This window comes from Dendropsophus ebraccatus, chromosome 6 (genome assembly GCF_027789765.1).
Source record: "Dendropsophus ebraccatus isolate aDenEbr1 chromosome 6, aDenEbr1.pat, whole genome shotgun sequence".
NCBI lineage: Eukaryota > Metazoa > Chordata > Amphibia > Anura > Hylidae > Dendropsophus > Dendropsophus ebraccatus.
Window position 1 is genome coordinate 41,547,989 of NC_091459.1, and position 22,001 is coordinate 41,569,989.

At 41.7% G+C, this 22,001-nt stretch overlaps 1 protein-coding gene across 2 annotated transcripts in view; it reads left to right on the forward strand.

The window, feature by feature from the left end:
• Positions 1-22,001, forward strand: part of NT5DC1 (5'-nucleotidase domain containing 1) — a 205,785-nt gene that overhangs the window by 151,014 nt on the left and 32,770 nt on the right. The window lies entirely within an intron of this gene.

Consider the following 22,001-nt stretch of genomic DNA (forward strand, 5'->3'; position numbering starts at 1 on the left):
TTATATTTTTTAAGAAAAGCATCCAGGCCTCCCTTGAACTGATTTAATGAATTAGCCATGACAACATGTCATCTGGTGTTGGAGCCTCTTGAGAAGTATGTTAGGAATCTTCCAAAAATTTACCATGTTGTTAGCGAGCTAACGTCATTAGGGGATGCAATATGATGATATTAGCCATGTAAGGATCTGTGGTAAGAACGGTGTGTTAATTACTGGTGGCTGAAGAAGTTGGATGCAGCCCTAGGAAGGCCTGGTAAACATGGATACAGCATATGGCTGTATCCATGTTTTCCAAGCTGGGATTTGCAGTAAGTTAACATTATGTATGTTAATGTGTTTTCCCTAAGTCCCATCAGCGGCACAAATGGGGGTTTATTGCCCCTGTGTACTGGGCAGGACAAAAAGAAATTTTAATAGACAATCAAAGAAATAGCTCCTCCCCTCAGGAGTACAAATGAAGCCTTGCCCCGGTACTCACTCAGTTTTATTATAAAGACAAAAATTTAAAAGAAAAATACAGACATAACATAACAATATTCCACTGGGAGGGAAGCTTGTGCCGCTGATGGGACTTAGGGAAAACACATTAACATACATAATGTTAACTTCCCTGGCGTCCCACAGCGGCACAAATGGGGATTTAGCTAGTACTAACCCCAACAGGGAGGGAGACCTGCATTGCAGCCTGTATGACGGAGGACGAGAAAACAGGAGAAGACAAGGAACTAATTCTATAATATTTAAAGAAGGTCTTGGGAGAAGACCATGATGCAGACAGGCAAATCTGATCTAGCGGAATTAAAGCTTTTTCTGCCCAAGAGGAAGCCACTGATCGTGTGGAATGTGCCTTCGTAAATTCTGGAGGTTCACTACCAGAGAGTGAATAACACATATTAATACACTCTGTAATCCATCTTGAGAGTGTAGGTTTTGAAGCCTTTTTTCCCCTGTTATTTCCCCCAAAGGAGATAAATAGATTCTCTGTTGTTCTGATTTCTTCTGTGCGCTGCAGGTATACCTTCAGACATCTCACTATATCCAATTTTTCCAACATCTGGTCCTCCAAAATGGCCTCTTGGGACAGAATAGGAATTGAAATCAACTGATTAAGATTTGAGAATGTAGGTACTTTCGGGGTGAAGGTAGGTAAAAAACGTAAGAGCACCCTATCTGGAAGAAATGTTGTATAAGGCTCGGTAGAGGATAGGGCCTGTAATTCTCCAACTCTTTTAGCTGATGTGATAGCTAACAGAAAAACCGTTTTTAAGGTTAATAATTTAAGGGAGATTTCCGAAATAGGCTCGAAGGGCTGCTCAGCCAGGACCTTTAGGACTAAAGACAAATCCCATGGACACACCGGTCTGGATATTCTCGGGCGCAGACGAGACACAGCCTTAACGAAACTCTTCACCTCGGGAATTAGCAAAAGTCTTTTCTGTAGAAAAACCGACATGGCGGCTAATTGAACTTTAAGGGTACTTGGAGAAAGGCCCATATCAAATCCATCTTGTAGAAACTCTAGTATATCCGGTGTGGAAGGATTAGTCGAGTCTTTCTGTCTAGAAGAGCACCAAGATTGGAAAACTCTTCTGACTCTAGAGTATGACTTGTTGGTAGCTTCACTTTTCGTATGAGATAGTGTTTCCAACACTCTATTGGAAAATCCTTTACTTCTTAGTAGGGACCTTTCAATCTCCAAGCTGTGAGATGGAGAGCCCCTAGGTCCTGACACAAGTGAGTGCCCTGAGACACCAGATTGTGTATCAATGGTAGTTTCCAATAGTCCCCCTTGCTCATTAACATGAGTTGGGCAAACCAGGACCTCTTTGGCCAAAAGGGTATGACCACTATCATCGAGGCCTGATCCTGTCTGATCTTTCTCAGCACTCTGGGGATCATGGCCGTGGGCGGAAATAGATAGGCTAGGTTGAAGTTCCATTCTATCGACATCGCATCCGTGAATTCTGGGCGATCTGCTTGGTATAGGGAGCAAAATCTTGGGACCTTGGTGTTCATTCTTGTTGCCATTAAGTCTATCTCTGGTCGACCCCATCTTTCGACTAACTGATTGAAGACTGTCCTGTTCAAGGACCACTCCCCTGGGATCGTCATCTGCCTGCTCAGACGATCTGCTAAAATATTGTGAGTTCCTTTGATGTGGACTGCCATGATGCGATGTGTGTTCTTCTCCGCCCAATCTAAGATCCTTCCTACTTCTATTAGAAGAGGTCTCGATCTGGTGCCGCCCTGCTTGTTGATATAAAAGACTGACGCCATGTTGTCCGTCTTCACTTTCACCGCCCTCCCTTGAAGGTGAGGAGAAAAGTGTTGCAGGGCCCTGTAAATGGCTTTTAGCTCTCTTTCGTTTGAAGAGAGGGTTCTTTCTAAGGGTGACCAAATGCCCTGGATGTTTAGGTCTCCTAGGTGTGCTCCCCAGCCTGAGCCTGAAGCGTCCGTCGTCAGGATCTTCCAAATGGGTTCTTCTAAACTGAATCCATCTTTTCCTCGAGACCACCAGCGGAGCGAAGCTCTTGCTTCCAGAGATAATCTTATCTTCTTCTCTAGGCCTGATGGTCTCCTGTTCCAAGCTTGAAGAACTTCCGATTGAAGAGTTCTCATATGCCCTAAAGCCCAGGGGACTGCTTCCGCTGAGGAGGAAAGGAGACCTAGAAACCGCATCAGAGCTCTGAGGGTAACTAGACGAGGCACTCTCAGATAACTGCACCCTTCCTGGATTCTGCTTCTCCTTTCTGGGGTTAGAAAAAGCTGCATAGCTTCCGAGTCTATTATAAACCCCAGAAATCTCTTTGTCAATGAGGGGGTCAGGTCTGACTTCTCCCAATTGACTACCCATCCTAGAGAGGATAGAAGATCCAATGTCACTGTAACATTGTGACTTAGTCGTTCGGCTGATTCTGCCAGGAGAAGCCAATCGTCTAGGTATGGGATAATAGATATCCCTTGTAATCTGAGAGGAGCAACGACAGCGGCTACTACCTTCGTAAAAACAAAGGGGGCAGATGTAATTCCGAAAGGAAGAACCCTGAACTGAAAATGTTGTAACCGACCTTTGATGTATACGGCTATCCTCAGGAACTTTCTGTGGTTTTCGAATATGGGAATATGGAAGTATGCGTCTCTGAGATCCAATGACGCCATATAGTCTCCTCTGTTCAGAAGTGATTTTACCGACTTTATCGTCTCCATTCTGAACCTGTTCTTTGTCATAAACTGATTCACGTATCTCAGATCTATGATCAGTCTCCATTTCCCTGAAGGCTTTGGAACCAGAAAGACCGGTGAATAAACTCCCGCTCTTCTTTCCGCCATTGGAACCTCCTCCAGGGCTCTGATCTTGATCAACTGTAAGATAGAATCTTCTAGAACGATCTGTTTTTGGGGAGAAAAACGGGAGGATACAAGAAAACGTTCTGGAGGCAGGGGGTGCAGTGGTAACACATAACCTCTTTTTATTAGGTTTATCACCCAAACATCGGACACAACCCTTTCCCAAGCTGGGAGAAATTGTGCAATGCGACCCCCTACCTCTGAGGTGGCGTCAGAACTCCTTCTTTCTATTTGGAGACTTAGCTCCCTTGGTCTGACCTCCTCTCCTGTAGTTACCATAACCTCTTCCTCTGCCTCTGTAGCGATACTGTCTGTTCCTGGGGGGGGAACGAGCTTGTCTCCTCCGAAAAGAACTCCGAGCACTAGGTAAAGATTTACCTTTTTTGTCGGATAACTCCTCCATAAGTGTATCCAGTTCAGCTCCAAAAAGTTTACCTGGGGTATACTCTAAATTACACACATTATATTTGGATTGGTTGTCGCTCGACCATGGACGTAACCACAAGGCCCTACGGGATGCAGATGACAGAGCCATGGCTCTGGCTCCCAGCCTTACCTGATGTGATGCAGAATCATACAGATAATCTACCGCCAGTGAAAGATTTTTAAAAGAATCTAGAATAGAATCTCTACTGATACCAGAATCTATATCATTCTGGATTTTTGACACCCATTTCTTTATCGTCTTAGAAACCTCATGATTAGAAACGGCAATAGCTGTTTGACCTGCCGCAGTATTATAGGCTTTTTTAAGCGTGGCTTCAATCCTGCGGTCCATTGGATCTTTTAGACTTGACCCATCCTCAGAGGGTACCATAATATTACGGTTTAATTTAGAGATGGCTCTATCAACCTTAGGGGGATTGATCCAACCTTTGGACTGCTGCTCATTTAGAGGAAATAAGGACCAAAACCTCTTACTAATAGGGGGGGCCTTATCTAACTTATCCCATTCGGAATCAATTAATTCAGAGACAAATTCATCCACACAAAACCCTTTGGGACCCTTAGAGGAGCTCGGCATGTCAGCATAATCTACAGAATTATCAACTTGAATAGCTCTTAGCAGTCTAGAAATCTTGTCAGGATTGAATATAAATCTGTCCTCCTTTTCATCCACATCTTTGTGGGAGGGGGAGGAATGAACCTCATCCAAGATGGTATAGTCTTCACCAGATGCGGACGGAGAGGAAGTATAACCTCTTCTGGATCTCTTTTTTGGAATCATGGCAGCAATGTCTCCCTTAATAGTTTCACGCATATCCTTCATGGAAGACCTAAGAGACACACTATGAGTGTCTTTCTAATAATATATATAATCTTTCCAACCTTATTCCAGAAGTCTTACTGCATGAGATCCTTGACCCAGATAACCACATCCTGGATATTAGGCTCATTCTTGTCCTGAATCTTAGGACGGCAGGAGAGACAGGTGGTGTAATCACTGTCATCCGGGAGAGGTGTCTCTGAAAAGATACAGATAATCAATACCTCCTCCTGGAGAAATGGAGGGGAAAAATAGTAAACACACATACCACATTCTCTGCAGACAAGATGTTGTCTTTTAGCAGAACTCTTTCTCCCAGATGATTCTCTAGACGACATGGTAATGGAGGGAGTACAATAAGCTAAGGATCTATAAACTCTAACACCTAGAATCCAGCAAGACCTACTTGATAATCTTCCACAAGAGAAGCGACCAACCCAGGTAGCGATACTGAGCAGTATTACCGACCGCAGCCAGGCTTACCTGCAAATAAGTTGGCGTTCCGAGCACTGTATAAGCCCGAGCGAGGGCCTACATCCGGCCGGAGCTGATGACGCACATCGCGTCCTACCCGGTGAACTGCGCATGCGCTTAGTCACCGGAACTACGCGATACGCGTCATTTCCGGTGCGGCGCAGCGCAGTGGAACGCAATTGCGTTCCACGCGCCGCGCACCATACACAAAGAAAGAAAAGACCGGGGAAGGGGAGAACCGACAGTCCTGCCCTACACCAGGACAAAATAAAAACTGAGTGAGTACCGGGGCAAGGCTTCATTTGTACTCCTGAGGGGAGGAGCTATTTCTTTGATTGTCTATTAAAATTTCTTTTTGTCCTGCCCAGTACACAGGGGCAATAAACCCCCATTTGTGCCGCTGTGGGACGCCAGGGAACAGTGGTGCAATTCACAGCTGGAGTGTGGTTCACTGCAGGGGACTTGTATTAAGAGTGATGAAAGTCACTGCAGGGATTGGGTAGTGTCCATTTTGAGCGAACATTATTATGTCGTCCAAAAGGGGACATAATCTTAGGAATTCCTTACTGAAATCAGAGAACCCTGCTAAGAATGGATCCACACAATTATTGCTAGCACCCATCAAAAAAGGCAACTTTCCATGCATCAGGTGTGTTGTGAATGATAATTCACCCACGTAGCCTGGCGTACAAACCACCATGGAGATCAAACTTTGCATTAGCAAGCACAAGCACCACTAGAAAATCCCTTCTGAATTTACTTATTTTGAGATACTTTCATCAGATGAATCACAACATTAGTCATATCAGGTTATAGACTATGGAGGACATTTATCAAACTAATTGCGTCTGTTTTTAGTCTAATATATCTAGTTTGCGCTCAAAATAAATCTAATATGAATTTATGAAGCTTTTTTAGACAAGACTATCCAAATTAGATGCAAACTTTTTGAATTAGATTTTTTGTTGCTAGTTAGATCGAAAGTGCACCAGAATTCCTTTTTAACAAAATTTATTAACTGCTCATTTTTTAAAAAGTCGCATATATTGGCGCATCGCTACGTCTGCTCCGAACCAGGTGAATTTATTAGACTAAGACCATTATTTTTAAGACACATTTACTGTGCTATTAGACAATTTACATAAATTTGACTAAACACATTAGATTGGAAATTATGCCGAAACATCTTTGACAAAATTGTGTTTTTAGATTTGTTAGTAAATATCCCCCTATGTGCCTCCCTTGAAGACAGATGGTATTGTATATTATGTTCCCTTATGATCATTTAGAATATAAATATATATCATAATTACCTTTAATCTAGAATATGACTATATATCATATCCTCCTTACATAGTTACCTCTAATTGACATGAACCAGCTGGGTGATTAATTTTATTTGCTAATTTTATTCACTACCATTAGAAACTATTGTGATCCTATGATCAATATACTTGATAATGTGCTCTGTAATTATCTTATTTCATCCCAGTTTGTGAACCCACATACCATGCACTCACATGAATGTTTGTCTTGCCTTATTATGAGTTCTTTTCCAGTGCACTGACAGTTCCTTACACATCACTGGATCATGTTATAGATCCTGTGATACACTTCACATACTTGAATGTAAGGTTCATTAATCTACATACACTCCGTCTATAGATACTATAGGTGTGTGGGTTTTTGGTCATTGCACATGACATGGTATTGGGTGGGCATTTCACCACTGCATGTCATGCAGTCCTGTGACTTGGCTTCTATCAATCTGCTCAAGCTCTCTAACAGTATGTGCGTGGATCACCCGTGGCGGATTCCGCAGCTCGCCCCCGCTCATGGCCGCACACCATTCTATAGCCACGCAGATTCCGCCATCCGTCAAAAGAATGAACCTGTTCATTCTTTGGACGGACGGCGGACTCCGCACGACCATAGAATTGAGTCTATGGCACAGGCGAAATACGCATGGATGCTATGGTAGGTGATCCGCGCTGATTCCATAGTGTGCACATACCCTTATCTGGTACATCACATCTACAAGTATGGTATGTGCCTATGGTATGCTGTTCAGTGAAGTCAGCCGGATGAACTACATTTGTGCTGAATTTGGATGGGGGCGCATCTGTGTGCGCCCGCATCTTAATTCCCCATAGCACACAATGGAGAGTGCAGCCAGAGCCAAATTCTTCATTGTGTGAACTGACATGTCAGTGTTTTCCCTGCGGCCAGTTGGAATCCTGGCCAGAATGTATACTATGTATAATTCTCCGATTGTCTGTAGTCTTGTGTTCTTTGGAGATAAGTCTTCAAGTATCTTACTACATCTAAACTTCGCAATGCTGGATAATCTGAAGTCAAGACCAAGGCAAGAATAGGAATAGATACCATCTAATTCATCTATTCTGAATAACATCTAAAACTAATTAAACAAACATTTAGAAACAGCTGAATATGTCATATTATAAGTTACTGTAAAGTATAGCAGCCAGCATGTGGTGTATAATGCAGTAAGTGCAATAACCTGGAAAAACAGCAGCAGTTTGTAGATACAGGATGGAACTGCAAAGCCCTATAATGCAGTAGTGTAGTACAACAGGTTAGAATAGAGAAGCAGGGCTGCTGTCAGAGGTCTGCATGGTTACATGACAGCAATAGGGACAGGGTGTGTTTAGCATGGACCAATGAGGAAGTAAGAATCAGAGCTGTGCAGGAGGACAGTGACAGAAACCTCTCTATACAGCAATGTGAATGGCTGAGTGTAAGTGCAGGCACATTATAGCAGCAGTGTGTATAGCTGAGTGTGAATGCAGGGACATAATAGCAGGAATGGAGAAGATGGGAAACACAAGGGCTGACAGAGACTGCAGAGAGAATGAAGAAATGAGCAGGACATATGTGGGCATAAGATATCAGCACTCTCTTTCCGGGGAGAGAGGGGTTACAGCTACGAAGAAAATACCTCCACAGTCCTGTCCCCTGATGTAAGCCCCAGCCTGAAGAGTAGATCTGCCATGATTTGGAAGGTGAGGGAGACTTTCTGGGTCTGAGTACAGTGCTGTTGACTATGCTGACTATGCCCCTTCCCCACTACCCCTTCCACCTAGTGCAGTGAGTTCTTAAAACAAAACAATGCTCTTAAACCAATTCAAATAAAAAAAAAACTGAGCTCTTCTTGCAAAATGCTCTTAATCCAAGTTACTCTTAAACCGTGGTACCACCGAGTCTTCAAAGTCAATCATTTTAGAGATATATCAATAAGGGGCTCATAGGGTTTGTTATTTAAAAATTTCAAGACCAGGGTGAGGTCCAATGGATTGACAGGTCTGCAGACTCTAGGGTGGAGTCTGGATACTGCTCTTATTCATTCCTTCATCTCTTGAGTCTGGAGAAGTCTTCTCTGAAGATGAACAGATAGTGCAGCTAGCTGAACCTTAAACATACTGGGAGATAAGCCCTTGTCAAATCCATTTTGCAGAAATTCTAGTATCTGCAGCACTGAAGGGGAACTATCTTGTGAGCCTTACTCAAGCATACTTGATATGCTTAAAAAAGGCTCATAAGTAATATTGAGCCGAAATGTGTTGCTGCTTTTTAATAAATATATTTTATTGTGGACATTAGTGAGTCCATGCCGTTCTGATTGTAAGCTTCTATGAGAAATTCTGCTTGCTGGTTTGGTTCGATCCAGCTTTCCTTGCTTCTTCACAAGAGTAGAAGTCTCACAAGGCTCACAAATTCGTAGTTCCCCTTCAGTGCTGCAGATACTACAATTTCTGCAAGATGGATTTGACAAGGGCTTATCTCCCAGTACGTTAAAGGTTCAGCTAGCTGCTTGTGATCAGAAGGAGTCTAATTCTGCTCCAATGAGCCTACCTGGAGAACATTCTGTGTTGCATAGAGTAAACTTGGAAGGATTATCCCTTGCCCAGAGGCGAAGCCACAGAGCTCTTCTGGATGCAGTAGATAGTGCTAAAGATCTAGAAACAAGTCTAGCATGTTGAGTAGCTGAATCCGAGATTTAATCCATAGCGAGGTTACCGGCTTAAAGGAAGCAAGTATGTCATCTAGCAGTCTTTGTCTTCCTGGATTCTAGCCAGCGAATTCCTTAAAGACTTAGAAACTTCATGGTTTGCTATAGCATTTTGTCCAGTAGCCATGGTATAGGCTCTCTTTAGAGAGGCCTCTATCCTGCGATCCATAGGATCTCTTAAACCTCAGGCGGAGTTATAATCGTTAGACGGAACTCGAATCTTTTTAGAAAGTTTAGCTATAGCTACGTTCACTTTGGGAGGGGTCATCCAGGACCTGGACTGCTCCTCATTAAAGTGATTAGTGATCACTGATTAGTGTCAACCGCCGTCTTCTGCCGGCCGACCCGCTCCTGCCGGCCCTCATGCCGGTCCCCTCTTCCGCGTCATAACTATGCTCAACCGCAATTGGCTGAGCACATTTATGCTCAGCCAATCGCGGCTGAGCAGCTGATGACTCACGTCATCAGCTGCTCAGCCGCGAGTGACACATCACTGTCAGAAGATGGCGGACGGGGGTCGACACGAATCAGGTGTGTATAATGCACTACACTTCCGGGTCCACGGGCGGGGTCGGGGAACACAATGAAGGGGGCTATTCACATACATAACGCTGATGGCGTCCTCTCACTGTTTGTAACCTGTTTGTATCCTAATGTGGATGAAATAAAGTGTATTTTTTACGAAGACATCAGCCGGTGAGTGCCATATCTCTTTATCTTTCTTCTTGGACAAGATTTATCAATATGACATTTTTATATAGAGCACCACCGATGTCTAACTGTTATATGCATCTATAAGTCCGAACTCCCCAGCTTTCTGATATCACAGCCGTAGTGCCGATTTCTCCTTCTACCTTGCTTGTATGATATGGAGTCTAACTTGTCTCAGAATTCAGAGCACATGGAGAGTGAATCAGATAAAACCATGGACATTGTGAGTGGGATTGATAATATGGACTTAGATGCCATAATTCAGACAGGTAGAGAGGACGCCAGCGCTTTCTTTGCGTTATGCAACGAAAAGGATGAAGTTCAGATTTTAAGTACCAAGACGCTTGAATATAAAGTAATATCCCTGGCTGAACGAGAGATGCGGCTTTTTTGGACAATAAAATCAATGCAATCATATGCAGAAAACGATAGAGTACCAAGAGGCCTAAGAAATTACAAAGCACCTGCGATCTTTCAAAATGATAAAGAGTTTCAAGCCGAATGGGATAGAGCGTTCTTGGATCATTCTACCCGCTTACTAAATATTGTAATAGAAAGAAATAAAAAAGAGCATGAAAACATCACTCTTGAACTCACAAAAATTAAAACAGAACTTAAGTCAAGGATGACCGGAGAACAGCTAAAAACGTTCTTGAAAAAACTAGAAAAACGTCTAGCTGTCCTCCAAAGAGAAACTAAAGAAAAGAAACGCGAAAAATATTTGAGGGACAAGAATGATTATGAAACTCAGCAGATTTTTTCATGGTCACAGAAAACAAATAAAAAACGCTTCCCAACAAAAAATAATAAAAAGAAGACAACGTCACCATATTCAGACATGGGAACAAGTGAGTCTGACTCCAGTTCCAATGACATAGAAATAGAACAACAAAAAAAGAAAGAACCAACAAAAACAATCATTACACAAGCAAGCACGAGTAAAGACATCCCTTTAGAAGATCCACCAGAAGAGGACGACGAAAGAAAAGATCAAGTGGGGAAGAAAACCAAGAAAAGAAAATTTGTGACGTGGAGACGTCAATAACATCTATAAACGTCATGAACTTATCTGGAGTACCCTTGGATAATGACTGCATTAGTGTATTATGAAAAGGATTAAATTTTGGCATTGCAGAGGATTTTGACTTGGCCTCTTTTGAGATAGATTTGTACAGGGCAATGCGCGAGGTTAACCTGCATAAATTTTTCTCCACAGGTTGTACATCTAGGGAGGGAATAAGTAAAAGGGAAGGTGAGATACCAACAACAATTGGGCCCCTGGGGTTTAGTGCCATTGAGACCACCACAGAAAATGAAAAAGAGTGTTTTAGAATCTTAGAAGAGTTAGAGATAGAATCTAGAGGAGATATAACCCCTAGAGCGGAAGAGATAGAGGAGTCCTATTTTAGTGGTGGGAATCGTTCAACTTTTAGTCCACCTGTGGAACCTGGGGGAGCAATAGACATCTTTACAAAAACTGTGATGAATGATATGAAAGCCCTCATATACCCAAAAGCTAAAAATAACCTAACTGATAAAGAAAAAAGAGCACTGACATGGTTAAAAAACCGTCCGGATTTGATTGTGAAGAGGGCAGATAAGGGGGGCAGTACAGTAGTGCTGTCTAAAACCCAATATACTAAAGAAGCCCTCAGACAATTAAATACCCAAGAAGTGTACACTAAACTCCCTTCAGATCCCACACTTAAAACCATGGAAAAATTGAGAAGCCTGCTGCGTGTTTCTGTTGAAGAAGGAATTCTTTCAGAACACACAGCAAACAAATTACTTCCAGTATCTCCCAAAAAACCTAAATGGTACTATCTCCCAAAAGTGCACAAGTCACTGACTGATCCCCCAGGCCGACCTATTGTGGCCGGGATCGGTTCAGTGACCGAGGCACTTTCAAAATATGTCGATTGGCTAATACGCCCCCTGCTGCCACATATCCCGTCTTATTTGAAAGATACAAATGAATTTTTACAATCATTACAACACATAACTTGGCAGGAACATTATAACTTGGTTTCGCTTGATGTCGAGAGCCTGTACACCCGCATCCCACATGACGCGGGTGTACAGGCGATCAACGAATTTCTCATGAGTTCCGAAAAATCGGAAAAATTTAGAAAATTTATTTGTGATTCTTTGTGGTTCATTTTGTCCAACAATAATTTTAGATATGACGGCACATGGTACAAACAACGCACCGGTACCGCAATGGGTACTCCAGTTGCATGTTCATATGCAAATTTATTTTTAGCTATTTTTGAAAAAAGGTTTATTTTTTCATCCAATAATCCATTCATACAAAATATTAAATACTTTGCACGTTTTATGGATGACATCTGTATTGTATGGGAGGGCTCGAGCGACGAATTCACTTCATTCATTAATTATTTAAATAATATAAATAATATGAACATGCTGTTCACCGGTCAATTCGGAGGGCAGCAACTTGATTTTTTAGACGTTGCCGTTAAAATTAGAGATGGTAAAATTTGTACAGAGGGCTATAGAAAGCCAACATCTCGGAACGTCTTACTTCATTATAATAGTTCGCACCCGCAATCTGTAAAAAATGCCATCCCTTACGGTCAACTATTGAGACTCAAACGCATAAATAGTGATGAAAACACTTACCTGAAACAAGCCGGAGACCTTCTGGAGAGGCTGCGTCTCCGAGGGTACCCAGAAAAGGTCCTAGAAACAGCTCTTAAAAAAGCTGAAAAAATCAACAGAACAACTTTAGTTAATGCACCCCCTAAAAAACTTTCCAAAAAAACAAAAGATAAAAGATTTTGTTTTTCTTTCAAAAATACGCCCCTGAATGACACCATTAGAAACACAATACAAAAAAATTGGTACATTCTTGAGAGCGATCCTATTCTGAAAGAAATTGCAAATCGTAGACCGCTCCTAACTTATAGAAAAAATCGCACAATAGCCGACAGTGTGAACAATAGTATACACAACGATACTGGAAAAACTTGGCTAGAAAAAAGTTTACCTGTTGGAAATAAAAAATGCTTTCAATGCTGTATGTGTAACTTTAATCTAGGAGCTAAAAAACTATCTCTAGGTGGTAAAGATTGGGATGTCAGACAACTTATTACTTGCCAAAGCTCGTATGTAGTATATACTATTACCTGCCCCTGCCAGCGCTTTTATATAGGAAAAACAAAACGGAAACTTCAGCAGAGGATACGTGAACACTGGTATTCTATCTCCACCGGTAAGGGCGCTGCTAGATTAATAGATCACGTAAAAACAGTTCATGGAGGTGACAGAAAAGTGCTTAAATTTGCAGGGTTGGAACGTATTTTCCCACCAGAGGGAGGCGGGGATAGACATAAAATACTGCTGAGACGAGAAGCTTATTTAATTGCCCATTTTGAAGCGACGGGACCTATAGGTCTCAATGATAGAAATGAACTTCATTCCTTTTTGTAGTTGTTTTTAAATGTTATTCAACTTTTAATCACACAATTTACGTCACCGTAGTATGTAGGATGGACTATATCAGTACGTAACATTTGCATAACGTCATCACGCAGCCAAGACGAAGTGCCGAAGGGCAGGAAACAGCTGTCGCTGTTAGCGCTGATGGCGTCCTCTCACTGTTTGTAACCTGTTTGTATCCTAATGTGGATGAAATAAAGTGTATTTTTTACGAAGACATCAGCCGGTGAGTGCCATATCTCTTTATCTTTCTTCTTGGACAAGATTTATCAATATGACATTTTTATATAGAGCACCACCGATGTCTAACTGTTATATGCATCTATAAGTCCGAACTCCCCAGCTTTCTGATATCACAGCCGTAGTGCCGATTTCTCCTTCTACCTTGCTTGTATAACATACATTACAAAGTTGTGCAACTTTGTAATGTGTGTTATTTTGTGAATAATTTCTTAGCGCCGCACTACCCCTTTAATTGCAAATAAAGTCCAGAATCTTTTGCTAATGGAAGGCGCCCTATCAGGTTTCGTCCATTCTGCCTTGATAAAGTCAGAAATGAAATCATCCATCTTAAAAGCTTTAGATGGCGTAGCAGATAGGTCAGAGGACTGCTGGGAGTCCAAATGCACCAACTTAACCAGTATGCAAATTTTATCAGGATTGAAAAGAAAATTCTCTTACTAATCTTTATCCTTCTTAGATTCTGTAGCGTATACTTTGTCCAGAATTCTGAAACTTTCCTTTAGACACAGAGGGAGAAACTTCATGCTCTCTTCTAGTTCTCTTCCTTGGACAAGTCAGGGAGTCTCTGAGGCCATTAACAGAAGATTTAACCAGATCACTGACCCAGATGATGATGTCTTGTATGGTAGGTTCATCTTTTTCCTAATATATAGGTATAATTATACAATCATAGAGGAGAACAGCCCATTTAAGATAAAAAAAAGAGCAAATTCACACAAAAAGAGACACAGGAACAATTACAGCAAGGTAGACCTGATAAATAGACAAAATTAAGGAAGGAAGGAGGAAAGTCCTGCCTATCTCCAGGACAAAACATAACTGGCTATAGGGCCCACCTACTCTTATATCGGAGGGAGGAGGAGCTTAGTCCTATGTTAATTGGTTTTTAATAAAGTACAGTGGTACCTTGGTTTAAGAGTAACTTGGTTTAAGAGCGTTTTGATGTAAGAGCTCACAGTTTTTGAAAATTGTGACTTGGTTTAAGAGCATTGCTTTGGTTTAAGAGCTCCCTGTACTGGGTGGGAGGGGAAGTGGAGGAGGGGCATGGTCTGCATAGCGGGGTCTACAGCACTGTACTCCGACCATGGAAGTCTCCCTCACCTTCCAAATTATGGCAGATCCACCTCAGGCTGGGGCTTGCATCAGGGGACAGGACTTTGGAGGTCATTTCTTCATAGCTGTAACCCCTCTCTCCCCGGACAGAGTGCTGCATGTATGTGCCCACATTTGCACTACACATTCCTTCATGCTCCTTGCAGTCTCTTGTGTTTCCCATCCTCTCCATTACTGTACAGTAACCTATAATATAACATATTCTGCTGTTTCTGAATGTTTGTTTCATCTGTTTTACATGTTATTCACAATAATAAATCATTATTTTTGGGGTGTGGAACCAATTGTCTGCATTTCTATGATTTCTTATGGGAAAATTTGGTTTGGTTTAAGAGTGGATTTGGATTACAAGCATGGCCCCGGAACGAATTATGCTCGTAATCCAAGGCACCACTGTATATTTTTTTTACTATTAAAATTTGTCCTGTTGTCCTGCCTAAGCTCACAGGGGCAAAAATACCCCGTTATTGTGCTGCTGTGGGATTTTAGGGAAGGAGCAAGATTCTTGGTGCTGCTGCTGGCTTATAGAGTAGTCCAACCTCTTATAGCTATATTCCAGGTAACAGGCTGAATTGTATCAGAACTTTTATTTTAGTGGTGCATGGGTTGGTGGAAAGTCTTAAGAGGTGAGTTGGGATGTTATACAGGTAGTGATGTTGATGGTAGTATGAATAGTGAGGATGGCGCCACCCTTCCCTGCTGCTGCTTTTAGCTAGTCTTGGGGCTTCCTATACCGAGCTTGAACATGGTGCAGCTATGGCACTACACATACAGTAAAGTTAGCCTTTTTTATTACAATGATAGTCAGTGGCTTATGTATGACACTGTATGCTTATACATCAGTGACTTATGAGTCATGTATCCTTTTCTACAAGCTTTATATTGACCTTCTAGCATTACATAAAAATCTTGTTAACAGTCTAGAAAAATACAGCGAGTCATAATTCTTAAATATATAGCACCCTCTTGTGGCCACTTACTTTATTTAGTAAAACTAACAAGTTTTCCTTGCTTTGTACAGTGTTTGACAAAAAAGTATTATGTAGTTGCAAAGCTAACGGTAGATATGTGTGACTATACGCAGTCTGAAAACAAATAGCAGTAACCACGCATAAGCCAGGCAAGTTTCGACGTTTCATTGCCAGACACATTTTCAGGCTAGATTCACATAGTAAAATAAAAGCTTAATATGACCATGATTTTTTGTGAAAATATATTCACACTGTGCGGACATTTTTTGCAAACAACAGACGTTATTCTTAGTTGTTGTTTTTTCTCGTCTTTCACCGTCTTTCTATTAAAGGAGTACTCAGGTAAAAATATTTTTCCCTCAAATCAACTGGTTTCAGAAAGTTATTCAGATTTATAATTTACTTCTATTTAAAAAATCTTAAGTCTTATCAGATGCTGTATGCCCTGCAGCGAGTGGTGTATTCTTTCCAGTCTAACACAGTTCTTTCTGCTGCCACCTCTTTCAGAGACTGGAACTGTCCAGAGCAGGAGAGATTTTTTCTGGGGATTTGCTAGTGCACTGGACAGTTCCTGTCTCTGACAGAGGTGGCAGCAGAGAGCATGGTGTCATACTGGAAAGAATACACCACTTTCTGCAGGACATACAGCAGCTGATGGGAAGACTTGAGATTTTTTATGGAAAATATGTTTTAATTAAACTCTCACAGGGTATACAATCAGTTCGTATGTACATATTCATAATAGATAAAGCATATACATCAATGACGAGAAAGTATGTTTTTTAATTTAAGACCCCGAAAGGTCACAAATTCCACAGACTATCACCTGGTATATGCGTATAGTACCATAACATTTGCTCCCCAACATGGAGAGCTAAACAACTTAGGTCTCCAGAAGAAGACCAGAAACCGGAGACCGGAAAAGAGAAGAACGAAAGAAGGGAAAAGAAGAGAAGGTAGAATAAAATAAAAAAAAATAAAAAAAAGGGGGGGGGGTAAGTGAAGAACAGTGAAGAGGGACAAGTCAGGGGAGACTTGAGATTTTTTAAATAGAAGTAATTTACATATCTATATACTTTATGAAACCAGTTGATTTGAAAGAAATTTTTTTTTGCTGGAGTACCCCTTTATATTCAATGGACCTTCAAAAAAGAACCACACCCAAAAGGGCCTTAATTAGAATAATGTACCAACAGCTGTCGGGCACCCAAATTGAGAAATGACTGACGTAATTTGAAACTCAAAATTAAAAAAAGAAAAAATTTCACGTGAACATAGCCACTCATTGCCAGGCTGACACATTTTCAGGCTAGGTTTACAGAGTAAAAAAAAATTAAAGCTAATTATGAAATAAAATATGAGTGAAAAAATGCTGATTATTATCATATTAATTATTTGCCTCTGTTCGCACATACTGTAGTATTTTTGTCAGTCTTTTGGTTTGTCTTTTTTTTTAATCAAAATCAGTAGTGGGACTGGCAGGGCAAAATTATAATGGAAAGGTTTTCAACCCACTATACAGTGTGCGCACTGCCGTCCAATTTCCTATTGACTTCAAAGAAGCGCATTATTAGGCCACATTCACACTATATATTTGTTTCCAATAAACAACGGCCATTGTTGCAGGTTGCAAGGAAAGACTAAGATTTCTCCTCTTTTCAAATCCATTCCTGGCTTTGACTTCAAAACTCTGTCAGATAAATCTCTCTGTAAATGCACCATTAGTTGAGAGGTGGATACAGCTGTATCCAGTGAAGGCAAAGCCTGTTAACATGCTGGAAATTGTAATTTTGGATAAATAAAGTGAGAAGTTTTATTTGGCCATCCAAAATCCTATGGGTGGCATTTATTAAGTCCGCTGTTTTTTACGCCGGACTTATAAATGCCCCCGCAGCTCCGGCGCTACGGAGATTTATGTAGAGGCGGACTGCCTCTACATAAATCCCGTGCGCGCCGGTGCGCACCGCCGAAAACCTACGCCAGCTGAGGACTGGAGTAGGTTTTCGGCGTATATTTGGGCGGAACGGATGGTAAATCGCGCGGACTCTGAGTCCGCGCCCTCCGTTCCGCCCACTACACGCCCCCTTTCCGCCCCCCTGGCATACTCGGCGGAAAGTGCCGATTTGCGAATATTTTATTCGCAAATCGGCCATTTGCGTATAAAAAAATACGCAAATCGGCACTTTCCGCCGAAAATCATCTGTTCGCCGGATGATACATGTGGCCCTATATGTGTACCTGTTATATTTCTCCTTGAGACAGATCATAGTTGTTTGACTCACAGCTGGTGTAAGAAGTCTACTTCGACAATGAGAGGGAACTGTGGGTTTGTTACATTTTTCTCTTTCTTCTCTGTAAAATGTTTATTTCATATTTAAAAAAAAAATAAAAAAATAGAAGTCTTTACTCACAATGATTCTGCAGTTTTTAAAGGCAGGGTACAGGTCTTGAGGTTTTGTAACTTTGCAGCCATATGGTACTAGGCTTACCAGGAGGCATACTGAGGTTCTTAGGTTCTATTGTCCTGCTGTGGGGCCATTATGCAGCTTATCTCTAAAGCCCCTATTAAACAGGGCGATGTTGAGTGCTGTTAGCGCTTGTTTGCTCCTCGTTCCTTGCTTACGCTATTACACGCATAAGTAGCGAGCAGGTGAGTTCAAGGGGGGCCGTGGGGAGGCTGCCCGGGCGATCGCTAGATCGTCTGGGCAGCCCATGGAGCATAGCAGCAGTCTGCTGCCTCCGCTGCAGCTTCAGAGCGGCCTGTCACCGCTGCGGCCAGTGATTGGCTGAGCGGCCTGTCAGCTAAGACAGGCTGCTCTGAAGCTGCAGCGCGCAGGACTCGGCAAGAAGCGGACCGCAAGAGGAGCCCTGGACCATGGGTAGGTAATGTATGCAGTTTAAGCAAGGGCTGCACGATGTTCATGCAGCCCTTTTTAAACAATTATCGGGCCGTGTAATAGGCCCAGTAAATGAGCGCTGATCTAGCAGATCGGCGCTCGTTTACAGTTATTATTGGGCCCCCATCGAGCCGTTTAATAGTACCCTTAGGGTATGTTCCCACTACGGAACATGCGCCAACATTTTAAGTTGAGGCCACACAGCTGACTCCACTTCCGCCTGTCCCATAGACTCAATGATATTCTGAAGCTCAATCCGCCATCTGCCCAAAAAATGACATGCTGCTGCCTCTGCTTGAAATTGCGGCGCGTGTTCCTTAGTGGGAACATACCCTTTACCCTGGAAGGTTCCTAGCTATCTTTAGGTATGTAAATGTTAAACTTCTTGCTCCCAAACATATCAGGTACACATAAAATTACAGAACACAACATAAAAAACACAAAAAAGGTTACTAGCTGGATGACACGCAGCCACAGTCCCTATACAGTGGGACCCTGCATTTTGTCTTAAAGGGGTTATCCAGTGAGAATCTTTTTCTTTTAAATCAACTGGTTCCAGAAAGTTATATAGATTTACAATTTGCTTCTATTTAAAAATCTCAAGTCTTCCCATACTTATCAGCTGCTGTATGTCCTGCAGGAAATGTTTTCTTTTCAGTCTGACACATTGCTCTCTGCTGACATTTCTAACCAAGACAGGAACTGTCCAGAGTAGGAGAGGTTTTCTATGGGGATTTGCTGCTGCTTTGGACAGTTCTTGTCTCGGACAAAGGTGGCAGCAGAGAGCACTGTGTCAGACTGAAAAGAAAACATTTCCTGCAGGACATACAGCAGCTGATAAGTAGGGGAAGGGACTTGAGATTTTTAAATAGAAGTAAATTACAAATATATATAACTTTCTGACACCAGTTGATTTGAAAGAAAAAGATTTTTGCTGGATAACCCCTTTAAACACCTTTCCACTTATACTGTACATTTACATTATAGGAACTGTACGGTTGTCGGGCCTACTATGTTACCCCATTGCCCCACCGCTTTGCACAGTGTGATTGCAAAGATTCTGCCATCCCAGGTCTGCCAACCCAGTACATTTTTTGGGCCTGACAGAAGAAAAGCCTAATTTTTTTGTCAGCAAAAAATATGTTTTTATATAAAAATAATTATATAAATTATATATATAAAAATAAATGATTATATATAATTATATATAATTATATATATAAAAATAAATGACACCCATTTGGTTAATACATTCATAATATCCAATGTATAGAATTGTCATGTTGTTTATCCTGCATGTTGAATGCTGTAATAACAATGGCAACCTGGTAAAAAATACAGCTCTCAGTTACATGGTCTGAAAGGCAAGGGTAAAAACGTCACAGCATTCTAAATCCCACTTAGTTAAAGGGGTTATCCAGCGTGGGGGCTATTTTTAGATCTGGCCGGGGAGGAGGTGGCTGAAAGAAAAGACAACCACTCACCTCCCCGCCTCCTTCACTGACTGGCTGAGCGGACCTGAGACGTCACCTCTTCCAGCTGATCAAGCAGAAATAGTGATTGCAGAGGTCCCTCATGATCTCGAAAACGGGAACCTGAGTCTCCTGTTAGAATGAAGCAGCAGATCACGCATGCATGCTGCTGCGCCTCCATTCATTTTTAGTGGCAATCATGGAAACAGCTGGCTATAGTGTTCTAACATGAGACTTTGGTTGAGATCATGGGGGGGGGGAGATATGACCCCCAAGATTAACTAGTTATACCCCGTTCTGTGGACATGGGATAACTTTATAAGATGGGAATACCACCTTAGGAAATGTGTTGACTGTAATGTGCTCATATACAAAAATATATCCACAAAAAAAAAAAATATTTAAAGCCACTAGGTGGCAACAGAAGCTTGTTAATGGTGCGTTCACACCTACAGGATCTGCAGCTGATTTTCTGCAGCAGATTTCATTTAAATAACTGAACACAGCATTAAATCTGCTGCAGATCTGCTGCAGATCCTGTAGGTGTGAACGCACCCTTAATGTTTTCCACAGATTTCCAAAACTGCATGCGGATTGGAGATAAAATTGGTACTAATTGATACTACTGACGGTGTCCTGCATGTTTTAATAAATTATTTCATTTATTTACTTATTTACTTATTTTTATATAAAATGATTGTGGACAGTTTTTTTAATTGTTTGTTTTAATGTACATTGTCATTATTGTAAATTGTTAACTATAAGAGATAAGTGAACCTCTAGCACGCTTGGATTCCTCCGAACCCGAACACCCTGCATGGCTGAAGAAGTTGGATGCAGCCCTAAGGCCGTCTGGAGAACATGGATACAGCCATAGGCCATAGACTATATCCATGTTTTCCAGGACTCCTTTGGGCTGCATCCATCTTCTTCAGCCACCGGTAATCAAATGCAGAGTATTCAGGTCCGGACGAACCTTAGCATGCTAGAGTTTCACTCAGTAACCATCAAGCAGTTGTTTCTTTGTTGGCAAAGTTGGCATTGATGCAGCGCAAAAAGTCACTGTAAGTCAGCTATACATCTCCGCAGAGGATGTGCAACCAACAATGATGTTTGTGACATACAGAATATGTAAACTGCAATGGATAGGATAACAATGAGTAGCATTAATGAGACAAAAGTGTCAAAGGAAATTGTAATAAACCCAGTGGCATTCATTGAATTTGGTCACAAAAATTAACGGACCAAAAACAATTAAAATATAAAAGTCTGTAGCAGAGTAGGAATACAACGGCAACTCACCCAGGTAGAGCGGAATGGATGCTTTATTGCAGGAAAAGAGCAAATATACAAACAACGGTGCGTTCCACAGATAGGAGCAACGACGTTTCGCGCTTTAACATGTGAGCCAGTTGAAGCACGCAAGCACGAAACGTTGTTGCTCCTATCTGCGGAACGCACCGTTGTTTGTATATTTGCTCTTTTCCTGCAATAAAGCTTCCATTCCGCTCTACCTGGGTGAGTTGCCGTTGTATTCCTACTCTGCTACAGTTTACATTGGACTATTGCCCTTACCAACAAGCACCACCAGAGCGGTCACGTTGCATATAGGAAGCTGTGCTGTTGGAGTGCTGGGTGTCGTAGTGCCTGCTTTTTTTCTTATGTTTGATTACCTAAAATATAAAAGTCTGGTAGTGGTAAGGTAGGTAGCATGTTGTATAAAAAGGACACTTTGTGAATGCCTATTCAGTGAGCCATTGGGTTTGTACAGTAGGAGATTTATCAAAGGGTATAAACTATAGACTGGTGTAAACTACCTACAGCAACCAATCACAGTTTAGCTTTCAGCTGATAAAATAAAAAGCCGAGATGTGATTGGTCACTGTGGGCAGTTTACACCAGTCTATATATTACACCCTTTGACATGGTGGTGTTGATGGAACATGGCATTGTTTTTTTTTTTCTCTTAAATTTTGGCAGAATCTGCCAGATAAATATGGTGTGTGTGTGTGA